The sequence below is a fragment of the Lactuca virosa genome, chromosome 2, assembly GCF_052849685.1.
Source record: "Lactuca virosa cultivar CGN04683 chromosome 2, Lactuca_virosa_CGN04683_v6, whole genome shotgun sequence".
Classification (NCBI taxonomy): domain Eukaryota; kingdom Viridiplantae; phylum Streptophyta; class Magnoliopsida; order Asterales; family Asteraceae; genus Lactuca; species Lactuca virosa.
Window position 1 is genome coordinate 15453602 of NC_136427.1, and position 13310 is coordinate 15466911.

The window sequence follows — 13310 nt, forward strand, 5'->3', positions numbered from 1 at the left end:
CATGAGTATCATGTAACGCGGGTGACCCCTAGCAACCATAACCTGCATTTCTCCTTTGAAATCACTTGACTTGTCCTTATTTGCAAATCTCTATTCTTGGCAACAACAGTTGGCTTCTTCATATCATGCTTTCGAAATTACCCCTGCATAATCCTCTAGATTATCTTTGTCCTCTTTGTGAATATATATCATGCTTCCGAAATTACCCCTGCATAATCCTTGGCAGCTAGTAATAACTTAACATTTAGTACTTTGACCTGAAAATTTAAATAGAATTTGTGAGAGGGACGAATATAAAGAAATTTTGAAAATTAAAGGGCTTTATACTTGAAGTAATTGTGAACTAAACACCTGTGACAACCGTAAAAATTCGATTCGGTTCTAGATTTGATAAACTTAGTTGTACGTGTAGGCACGACACATACTAGACTTAGTAACTAGAAACTAAGTTATAACCTACTACAAACTTGGAAACAATTAGAATCAATAGATAGTATACTTAGATTTCATATTGATATGTGAATTCTACAACTACTTAACTGTAGTGAATATCCATATTTAGGTCACTCTTTGACTCGAACACCTTTTCATGAATCATATACACACATCATGCACTTGACCTATTGCTAGAAATTAGGTCCTAGTCTCGTTGGAACTTAAGTTAGAGTTGAAAACTAGGACTAGTATACTTGATTCCTCAATTTCGCTTGAATCTCGGAATCACTACATAGAATGCCAATAAACCGATAAAATAAGTTACAAACATTATTTATAACTATGAAAAGAGTTATAATACCATAAGATAAATTTAAGTCTCAAAGATTCTATTGATTTTGATATCCAAAGATTTACAAATCTCAAAAACCCTAAATGCCCTAAAAACCTAAATTTATGAAATTTAACTTTAAAAATTCTATAAAAATAGTTATGAGCCTCATAATATGATCTTATAATAATTAAAATTATAAAAATTCATTCAAGGAAAATAAAATTTAACTTATTAACATTTACCCTTAATTTATAAATCAAAAATCAAGGTTTTATGAATAAAAACTTGATTTTAGTGCACATTTTATATAAAATTTAGATATTTTATAAAAGAACTTAAATTTTATAAAACAAAATGAATGAGAAAGGGGTATTATTCTCAAATTTTCGGACCCCTCTCTTCCCATATCTCTCTCTCACCCTCTCATTCTCCAACACACACACATCTCTCTTCTTTCTCTCTCTAGAAAACTCTCTCTACCTTCTCTCTAATTTTTTTCTCCAAACACCACAACCACAGCCTCTTAACCATGAAATTATGGAGATTCATAAGGGTTTTTGAAGCCACAAATAAATTTAAGGTAAAGAACATACATCTCTTGAAGATCCACAACAATGATTTAAGCCATGCATGTGCATTTTACTTCAAAAACCGACTTCTACTTCTTCATCTTCTTCAAACTTGTTTTCTTTTTGTTAAAATGGTTATTAACATCATGGATGTGTTTTAACACCATGCATGTATGTTAAACAAGGTTTCATGTTAATGATCTAAGTGCAAAAATCGAATTTAAGGATCAAAACATCAAACTCATTTTTAAGAGTTCTTGAGAAATAAGATTTTTGTATTTTAATGCATGTATGTAAATTATGATTTCTAAATATATTTGATCTCTGGAAACATGACCATAACATGCATGGATCATTATATCTTTAAAATATTTCAAAAGATTTACTCAAAGAAATGATGAAAACTCACTTTTCTAACCAATCATCATTCATGCAATCTGCCAGATTTCTTTACCTGACTTTAAACTGCCATATCTCACTCATTTCTTAACCAAAATTCGAGATTCTTTTTCTGAAATATATTATTTTGAGTTAGCTTTCAAACCCGTCTGACCTCACTGGAAAAATCTAATATTTCGATTTTTAGCAATTTTTACAAAACTGTTGCTCAATCAGCACATTTTTTTGAATACTAGTTTTGTATTGCATGTTCAAAGGTCTTATTCCTCACTAAAAATCTAGTAAAAATTAATTTGAGCACTTAACATCCTGTATTAAGATGTACAAAAAGATCTTGATTCAAAAGTCTTTGGAACATGTTGCAAAAATTCTCAAAGTAACATCAATAATCTTTACCAAAATCGCAAGTATCAAGTTTTCTCTATAACTGATTGAGCCTTTAGTCATGTTTTTCGACATCAAAAATAAGAAAACGATTTTTCATTGATATTAAATTGTATGAAGATGCATTCTGGAAATTTTCAGCTCAATATATATTTTATTTATTTTTACATGAAAATAATAAAAAAATAGAGTGTTAAAGCATATAAAATACTTACGCTTGAAAATAAATTCTAGTTAACATCTCTCATAAAGTTTCATGGATTTTTGTTAGTATTTATTATCATTTTGATTTTTCTTTTTATTTAGCTCCAATAAATCATAAAACCACTTTAGGGAATGTGAAAATATTATCTATTATTTTTCGCAGCTTCTAACTTATGTTTAAAACCCAGAAACGAATTTTGGGAATTTTTCAAAATGTATATCTTTTTTTCCATGATTTTTGTGTTTATAAACGATTAAAAACTAGAAAAATAGTTTTACTCATCCAAAATTCATGAAAATTTACCAGCAACTCTTATAATATTTTAGGATGCTACATATAAGTTTTGATGATTTTTCTCTTCTGTATACTATTTGTATTCTATTTTCCCAAGATTTAATACACTTAAATGCACAAAAATCATAAAATTAGGTTAAACAGTTTCGAAATCCATTTTTATATTTTTCCCAGCTTAAGTATGTGTAATAACACTTGTAAAAAAGGTTTGGTGAATTTTTTAAACTGTTATCTATTTATTTCTATTTTTATAGAATAAATACACAAAAATCAAAAAAGTTGTGTTAAACTTTTTGAAAACACATATTAATATTTTTCCCAGATTATATACACTGTAAGACAGTTACACAAAAATTATAAGAATTTTTCATGATAATTTACTATTTTTCCATGATTTTATGATTATTCAAGGAATTAAATCGTGAAAAATAGTTAGACAAATCAAATTGACCTCAATTAAAACTGAAATGCAACATTTTGGAAAGTTTAGAACCAAATTGATTAAGTTTTTGAATATTTAATCTTTGGAACACCTCTTAAAATGTTAAATATTAACATTTCAATAATGAGAATTTTCCACTTAAATTGTTATATAACAATTGATTCATTGAAATTTAATTTTCACATAAATATGTTTTTAAGTTATCAATATTAATTTTGACACAATATTGGCATAATTCTATTGTAGTAGTAAGTATACTAGTGTTAGATTTCGATTAGAGACTCACTAGCGAATATCATTACTGTAGAAATCGGTAGTGGTACAAGTGGAACGTAGTTCAAGGCACCATTTGCATCATCTCAATGCATAGTGCGTATTCACGCACTCCCCTATTTTCGGTTTTTATGTTTTGGGGTGGAAAAGCATGTCCGAAAAACTATTTATTGATCGTTGTATTTAAATTGATTCGTATTAAACTCGATTGCTATATTTTGCTATAATTTGCTATATTCTGCTATGTATGTCTATGCAACACGGAACATGAGAACTTATCGTCTTAAGTCCCTTCCCTTATACTTTACTCCAACCATTAACTCTTTGAGCCAATGGTCATTGTGGATAGCGCTATTAGGAATTGCCAACTCCTCACTCGCCCGATTGCTTGAGTACATGATACCATATAATCTATGGAACGATAAGCATAGCTCTTGATAGGGCATCAGTCATAGGCTTGGTTGGGAACTCATTGTTTGCTCATACACATACAAACTTGTTACTTATTATATAAATAAACTTGTTTATTAATTATGGCAATGAACTTTGTTTCTCATTATAGCAATGAACTTTGTTTCTCATTACAACAACGAACTTTGTTTATGCAAACTTAATACTCATTTTTGCAATATATTTCTATTTATGGAAACTTTTATCAAAACTTTGATTTCGATTCATGAAACCAATATTATTATTATTTTTTTTATCTGTGAGTACTCACCAACTATTTTTATAGTTGACGCTCGTTGTACATGCTTTTTCAGGAATCATCGAGTAAGTGGCACTTAGGGACACTTCACTGTTAGGAGCATTCGCATGTGTTGTATTCCAATTTTCATTGTAATTTCTTTTAAAAGTTGTTCAAACCCATTGTAAATTTGTAATGATTTTTTAATACTATGGTTGGTGTTGTCTTTTAACTTTTGCTATGAAACCCTTTATACTGCCACGCCTCGTGTTTCCGCTTTAGCGGGGTGTGACAGAAATGGTATCAGAGACGAAGGTTATAGAGAATACCGGTTTTCCTTTGGAGAACCACAACTATAGCCAAAAAATTTCTAAACGTTTTTAAAATATAGAACATACTACTGGTATAACTAATTCGAGTATGCATTATTGGACTTTAATTAAGTATAGCCTGGCCAACAATGCTTAATTAAGGAAAGTTAATGTGAGGCTGGAAACGGTTATACTAGAATTATGTTCAAAACAATTTTCAACTTAAACTTTTGAAAAACAAAATTTTTCGGTGTGCGTACGGGCATTGCATATTATAGGCATTCATCTAGATACACTTAGAAACTAAGTGCACTTTTATAACAATGCCTTTATTTAGAAATATTCTTGTCCCTTATCAAGTGCTAGGTTATACACTTAGGTTATATCACTAGCCACTCTAGGAGCAATGCACATAGTACTAAGAATGGGTATTCCTTGGTAGCTATTGACTTTAGATGTAAGGTTAGTAGCTAGATATACACTAGTAATAATCTTAAGTCGAAACCTATACCAATTATTCCTTAATACCTCTTCATCGTCTTCGTATTAGAGTTACAACTAGGAAAAAGCGTTTCGATACCGACACGAATGATAATTGGAGCATCGCGTAAGGAGGTAGATGAGTCGCCACTAAGTAATCACTTGGATACCATTGGCGGGCATTCTGGATTCGACTCACAAGGAGACACGGAGGTTTAACCTATATGTGAGATCTTATTTCTACGCTACAATTTAGCTCTAGGTTGTTTCCACCTTGAGGTTAAAACTTAACATAGGATATCCCTTCGACCTCTATAAAAGGTCGTCAACTACATTGACACCATAAAATGTTTTTCAAACAATTTTTCTTCATTTTGGGGAAAAGACATCGGCACTCGCCTTATACTCGTTTTGTACTCGCCTTAGTGTTTAGGTACGATCAACTACACTAACATACTTTCTCCTTACTTCTTAATCTTCCATCGAAAAATCATTTCGCTTCATCGGTTTTATTTATCATCGATAAAATATTTTATAACCACTTCATTCAACTTAGTAGACATTTCCTAACAATGTAAGCCATATTCTCGCTAAAAATCTTTTGACAACTTGCTTTAACTTAACACTTTTCTTCAAAACTCAATTTAACCAATATTGGTTTTAACCTTGCTATTTCAATTTCATTTCAAATACATTTCAATGGATAGATGTGCTTTTAAGGGCATATAAACCATTTTCAACCTTGCTTACCATTTTGACATGTTTTCGAAAAACATAGAAACATTTTCTTTTATAAAAGTGTTTAAACTCTTTGCTATAAAACTTAAACATATGACATTGAAGTTCATATTATATGAATAACTTTCATCGGATCTTTCAAACCAGTTTTGTTTTGGCTCTTTTGGCCACTTTCTCATTTAGACATTGTACTTTACTTAAAAGTGTTTTCTTGAAACCCAACATGGTATTTTTACAACCTTTCACTTCAGAATTTGTTTACAAGACATCACTAATGCCTACATTTTAAAACTTACCATATTTGTATATTTTATTACAAATTATTTATATAATTTATAAAGTTTCTAGATTTTTACTGCATTGCAAAACATAGTGTTCAATGTTAAATTTCCAGTGATTCACTCTCAACAATGTATAATTACTCTTATAAATATATTGATTCTTTACCTTATCCGTTTTAACTACGGTTGAACTTCAGTCTAAAAGGTCAAAGCTGTCAGATTTTTCAATTACAAGTTTTAGTGTTTCTTCTTATTCACAAATGGAGTTTAACTTAATAGATAACTTATGAATTTTTAGCAATCCTTAGCAAACACTTTAAAACTCCCACATGTCTATGTAACCATCAACATACATCAAATATTGAAGTTTGAAATATATCTCAACCTGGTTTTAAATCTACCTATATGTATTGTTCTTAAAATTTTAACAATAACAATCATTGCCGCCGCTACCTTCCTTTTTCTTTCCCCCGAACTTTATTTCTCGCTCTCCTTCTGATTTTAGATCTCGCACGCCATAATATTAACATAATACATTGTCTAACTTTGTTTCTATCTATTTTGCTTCTCCTGGTATCATGTTCGTATACATAAAGACTAGAAGTCTACCCTTTCGTTTTGATCGATTAATACGTTTATAGTTGTGAGACATAATTTTGATTTAGTCAACTTTGATATATTCAATTACGCCTTTTACCATATACATCTTGTTTTTATTTTGAAATCTACAATAAATAAGTAATCCTTATTTACATTTGCTCTTTCGTTCTAAATTCGGAAACTTGATTTAAAATGCAAGTTTCATTGTATTTTTCCTTATAAGTAATACACAAGATGAATACCCTTATTCTTATAATTTTTCTATATCTGAAAAATATATGTGAAGGATATGTATCCTTATGTTTCTTCTTTTCTTTAAATCCATCAAAAGTTTTGAATTTTACGATTATCTATTCTCTAAATGATTGTTTTTGTAGAAACACTAAACTAAGAATGCACTATTTTCAATGATCAATATTTTTATTCATTTCTTAAAAATAGCATTCTACTTTGCAATTTTCAGTGAGTTCCTAAACTCTCAAACTTGTTTTCATAAATATTCTGACTCCTCTTAAACTTGTATTTGTCTTGACTTAGACAATTAGTCAATTTTACAAAAAGCGTAATATCAATATTTCTATAAAAAAAATTCCTTTAATGACGACTTAAACATTTAACTTTAATTTATCTTTTTATTATTTTACTAATTCGTTTGATCGCCACACATGTATCTTCATTATCTTGGAATTATTACACATTTTGATAATAGTGAGATTACTTATCATTTCTAATCACTCAAATTGTTATCTAGACAAGATGATTTAATTTATCATAAACTTGCATCGCCTCCATTTGCGACAATGACTCTCTAAATATATATATATATATATATATATATATATATATATATATATATATATATATATATATATATATATATATATATATATATATATATTCTTCGAATGTTGTTTTATTATAGTAAGAGTAACCGTGGTAGTAAATATTGCTTCGGAAATCCTCGATCGTTTCGTAACTTATTTTATAGACGACACTATAGCCTTTACATTCGAGAGGTACCAAAACTTCGTTGCTTACCCTTAGTGCGTATCTTTAGGAACTTACCCTCGATCGCTTCTTTTTCATTCGTGCTACCCCTTCTTATTTCAGATTATATATATTTTCCATATTTAGTAGCCAACCCGGAAGTGAATAAATTGTTCTTAATCCCTTCTTTATTAGATGGCGAATTTACACTTAGTGCTAATTTAGAATGCGACTTAAGGATCAATGCGGATTTAACGCTCAGTGCAGTCGGTGCTTCAGCAAAACTTATACCGCTCTCTTAATTCAGATAATATCTAACTAGATGATCTTTTTGGACTAGGTCGCCATGGTTGGATCATGATTCCATGAACCAAATTTTCCATAATCTAGACGAAAGAACTCGAATTAAGGAAACATTAATTTGATTATAGCTAAAGAGTTGGGCTCTTCTCTTGAGGAATTAACCCAAAATAATCAAAGAGCCTTTCAAGTCACCACCTCTCCAGCTATACAACTGTATTCGGCTAAGTTCTAATAGAATACGTCACGAATTGAATTTCGGGACGAAATTCATTCAACCGGGGGAGACTGTGACAACCGTCAAAATTCGAGTCGGTTCTAGATTTGATAAACTTAGTTGTACGTGTAGGCACGACACATACTAGACTTAGTAACTAGAAACTAAGTTATAACCTACTACAAACTTGGAAACAATTAGAATCAATGGATAGTATACTTAGATTTCACATTGATATGTGAATTCTACAACTACTTAACTGTAGTGAATATCCATATTTAGGTCACTCTTTGACTCGAACACCTTTTCATGAATCATATACACACATCATGCACTTGACCTAGTGGTAGAAATTAGGTCCTAGTCTCGTTGGAACTTAAGTTAGAGTTGAAAACTAGGACTAGTATACTTGATTCCTCAATTTCGCTTGAATCTCGGAATCACTACATAGAATGTCAATACACCGATAAAATAAGTTACAAACATTATTTATAACTATGAAAAGAGTTATAATACCATAAGATAAATTTAAGTCTCAAAGATTCTATTGATTTTGATATCCAAAGATTTACAAATCTCAAAAACCCTAAATGCCCTAAAAACCTAAATTTATGAAATTTAACTTTAAAAATTCTATAAAAATAGTTATGAGCCTCATAATATGATCTTATAATAATTAAAATTATAAAAATTCATTCAAGGAAAATAAAATTTAACTTATTAACATTTACCCTTAATTTATAAATCAAAAATCAAGGTTTTATGAATAAAAACTTGATTTTAGTGCACATTTTATATAAAATTTAGTAGGGGTGTGCAAAAAACCACACAAACCGCATAAACCGCCAGCACCGCACCACACCGCACCTCATAATGCGGTTTTGAACGTTTGCGGTGCGGTTTGCGGTTTGTATTATTTGTAAACCGCACTATGCGGTGTGGTTTGCGGTTTATAGTTACAAAACCGCGGTTAAAACCGCACCGCACCGCATATTCATATTAGTTAATTAATTATATGTATAACCTAAACAATAAACATTGCTATATAGTAAATCTAATACAAACTATCAAATACCCATTAAGATTTCAACTATAGTTGGTTATTATATCATTTACTTAATCTATTATTGTTTTACTTGTTTTTCAAAAAGTTTCGACATCTATTTTAATCGTTTTAATTTTTTCATGTATGATAGTTGTCTTTTAATAATTATGCTTTGATGCATGCCGGTGATAATATCACAATAAACATAGACTAAATTTCATAGGCAAAGACACAATGAAAGCAACCAAATGTGTAAATTGGCAAACAAAATTATATATATATATATATATATATATATATATATATATATATATATATATATATATATATATATATATATATACACACACACACAAACATTAATTTAACGATTAACCTTCGACTCGTCAAACTGCACAAACCGCATCTAAACCGCATAAACCGCCCGCACCAAAACGCACCGCGTAATGTGGTTTAGAGCTTTTGCGGTGCGGTTTGTGGTTTCCAAAAATATCAAACCGCGTATGTGGTGCAGTTTGCGGTTTTGACTTTAAACCGCACCGCGCACACCCCTAAAATTTAGATATTTTATAAAAGAACTTAAATTTTATAAAACAAAATGAATGAGAAAGGGGTATTATACTCAAAATTTCGGACCCCTCTCTTCCCATATCTCTCTCTCACACTCTCATTCTCCAACACACACACATCTCTCTTCTTTCTCTCTCTAGAAAACTCTCTCTACCTTCTCTCTAATTTTTTTTCTCCAAACACCACAACCACAGCCTCTTAACCACGAAATTATGGAGATTCATAAGGGTTTTTGAAGGCACAAATAAATTTAAGGTAAAGAACATACATTTCTTGAAGATCCACAACAATGATTTAAGCCATGCATGTGCATTTTACTTCAAAAACCGACTTCTACTTCTTCATCTTCTTCAAACTTGTTTTCTTTTTGTTAAAATGGTTATTGTAACATCATGGATGTGTTTTAACACCATGCATGTATGTTAAACAAGGTTGCATGTTAATGATCTTAGTGCAAAAATCGATTTTAAGGATCAAAACATCAAACTCATTTTTAAGAGTTCTTGAGAAATAAGATTTTTGTATTTTAATGCATGCATGTAAAATATGATTTCTAAATATATTTGATCTCTGGAAACATGACCATAACATGCATGGATCATGATATCTTTAAAATATTTCAAAAGATTTACTCAAAGAAATGATGAAAACTCACTTTTCTAACCAATCATCATTCATGCAATCTGCCAGATTTCTTTACCTGACTTTAAACTGCCACATCTCACTCATTTCTTAACCACAATTCGAGATTCTTCTTCTGAAATATAATATTTTGAGTTAGCTTTCAAACCCATCTGACCTCACTGGAAAAATCTAATATTTCGATTTTTAGCAATTTTTACAAAACTGTTGCTCAATCAGCACCTTTTTGTGAATACTAGTTTTGTATTGCATGTTCAAAGGTCTTATTCCTCACTAAAAATCTAGTAAAAATTAATTTGAGCACTTAACATCATGTATTAAGAGGTACAAAAAGGTCTTGATTCAAAAGTCTTTGGAACATGTTGCAAAAAGTCTCAAAGTAACATCAATAATCTTTACCAAAATCGCAAGTATCAAGTTTTCTCTATAATTGATTGAGCCTTTAGTCATGTTTTTCGACATCAAAAATAAGAAAACGATTTTTCATTGATATTAAATTGCATGAAGATGCATTCTGGAAATTTTCAGCTCAATATATATTTTATTTATTTTTACATGAAAATAATAAGAAAATAGAGTGTTAAAGCATATAAAATACTTACGCTTGAAAATAAATTCTGGAAACATTTGTGGATGATCCTTTTAGTTAATAAACATCTCTCATGAAGGTTCATGGATTTTTGTTACTGTTTATTATTGTTTTGAATTTTCTTTTTATTTAGCTCCAATAAATCATAAAACCACTTTAGGTAATGTGAAAATATTATCTATTATTTTTTGCAGCTTCTAACTTATGTTTAAGACTCAGAAACGAATTTTGGGAATTTTTCAAAATGTATATATATTTTTCCATGATTTTTGTGTTTATAAAGGATTAAAAACAGGAAAATAAGTTTTACTCATCCAAAATTCATGAAAACTTACCAGCAACTCTTATAATCTATTAGGATGCTACATATAAACTTTGATGATTTTTGTCTTCTGTATGCTATTTGTCTTCTATTTTCCCAAGATTTAATACACTTAAATGCACAACAATCATAAAATTGGGTTAAGCAGTTTAGAAATCCATTTTTATATTTTTCCCAGCCTAAGTATGTGTAATAACACTTGTAAAAAAGGTTTGGTGAATTTTTGAAACTGTTATCTGTTTATTTCTATTTTTATAGAATAAATACACAAAAATCAAAACAATTGTGTTAAACTTTTTGAAAACACATATTAATATTTTTCCCAGATTATATACACTGTGACACAGTTACAAAAAAATTATAAGAATTTTTCATGATAATTTACTATTTTTCCATGATTTTATGATTATTCAAGGAATTAAATCGTGAAAAATAGTTAGACAAATCAAAAATTCAAGAAAATTTATCTTAAGGTCTTTGACCTCAATTAAAACTGAAATGCAAAGTTTGGGAAAGTTTAGATCCAAATTGATTTATTTTTTGAATATTTAATCATTGGAACACCTCTTAAAATGTTAAATATTAACATTTCAATAATGGGAATTTTCCACTTAAATTGTTATACAACAATTGATTCATTGAAATTTAATTTTCACAGAAATATGTTTTTAAGTTATCAATATTAATTTTGACACAATATTGACATAATTCTATTGTAGTAGTAAGTATACTAGTTTTAGATTTCGATTAGAGACTCACTAGCGAATACCATTATTGTAGGAATCGGTAGTGGTACAAGTGGAACGTAGTTCAAGGCACCATTTGCATCATCTCAATGCATAGTGAGTATTCACGCACTCCCCTATTTTCGGTTTTTATGTTTTGGGGTGGAAAAGCATGTCCGAAACACTATTTATTGATCGTTGTATTTAAATTGATTCATATCAAACTCGATTGCTATATTTTGCTATAATTTGCTATATTATGCTATGTATGTCTATGCAAAACGGAACATGAGAACTTATCGTCTTAAGTCTCTTCCCATATACTTTACTCCAACCATTAACTCTTTGAGCCAATGGTCATTGTGGATAGCGCTATTAGGAATTGACAACTCCTCACTCGCCCGATTGCTTGAGTGCATGATACCATATAATCTATGGAACGATAAGCATAGATCTTGATAGGGCATTAGTCATAGGCTTGGTTGGGAACTCATTGTTTGCTCATACACATACAAACTTGTTACTTATTATATAAATAAACTTGCTTATTAATTATGGCAATGAACTTTGTTTCTCATTATAGCAATGAACTTTGTTTCTCATTACAACAACGAACTTTGTTTATGCAAACTTAATACTCGTTTTTGCAATATATTTCTATTTATGGAAACTTTTATCAAAACTTTGATTTCGATTCATGAAACCAATATTATTATTATTTTTTTTATCTGTGAGTACTCACCAACTATTTTTATAGTTGACGCTCGTTTTACATGCTTTTTCAGGAATCATCGAGTAAGTGGCACTTAGGGACACTTCACTGTTAGGAGCATTCGCATGTGTTGTATTCCAATATTCATTGTAATTTATTTTAAAAGTTGTTGAAACTCATTGTAAATTTGTAATGATTTTTTAATACCATGGTTGGTGTTGTCTTTTAACTTTTGCTATGAAACCCTTTATACTGTCACGCCTCGTGTTTCCGCTTTAGGTGGGTGTGACAACACCCAACTTCAAATCTTCAAAATTATTTATAAGATGATCATAGCCTGTTGGTATACGAGTTTTTTCAACTTGTTTTTGTCCTCTCCGTACGCTCCTTTTTATAGTTTTTTAAACTTTTTTTTATCAAAAACTTTCCTAACATATTATTTGTTTTTACGTGAAGGAGTTTGGATTGGGAATTGTTACTTAAACTATCAATGAAAATAATGAAGCTTCAAGTTTCCTTTTAAGGTTTTGTATTACATTTTTTTAGGTTTGTGTTATTATAAACAAATTGTTCTACTCAATAAACAAGATGATTGCCTAAAAGAAAGAGAAGCATTTGGGAAGTTCTATGGAAGCTCAAAACAGGCTGATCAGGCTGCTGTAAGTCTCCTGTATTTTACAATTCCTTTGACAGATTCATTCATATAAACCAACCAAAAGCCCTTTATTACATTGTTTCTGATTTGTAGCTGACATAAGCATTTGGGAA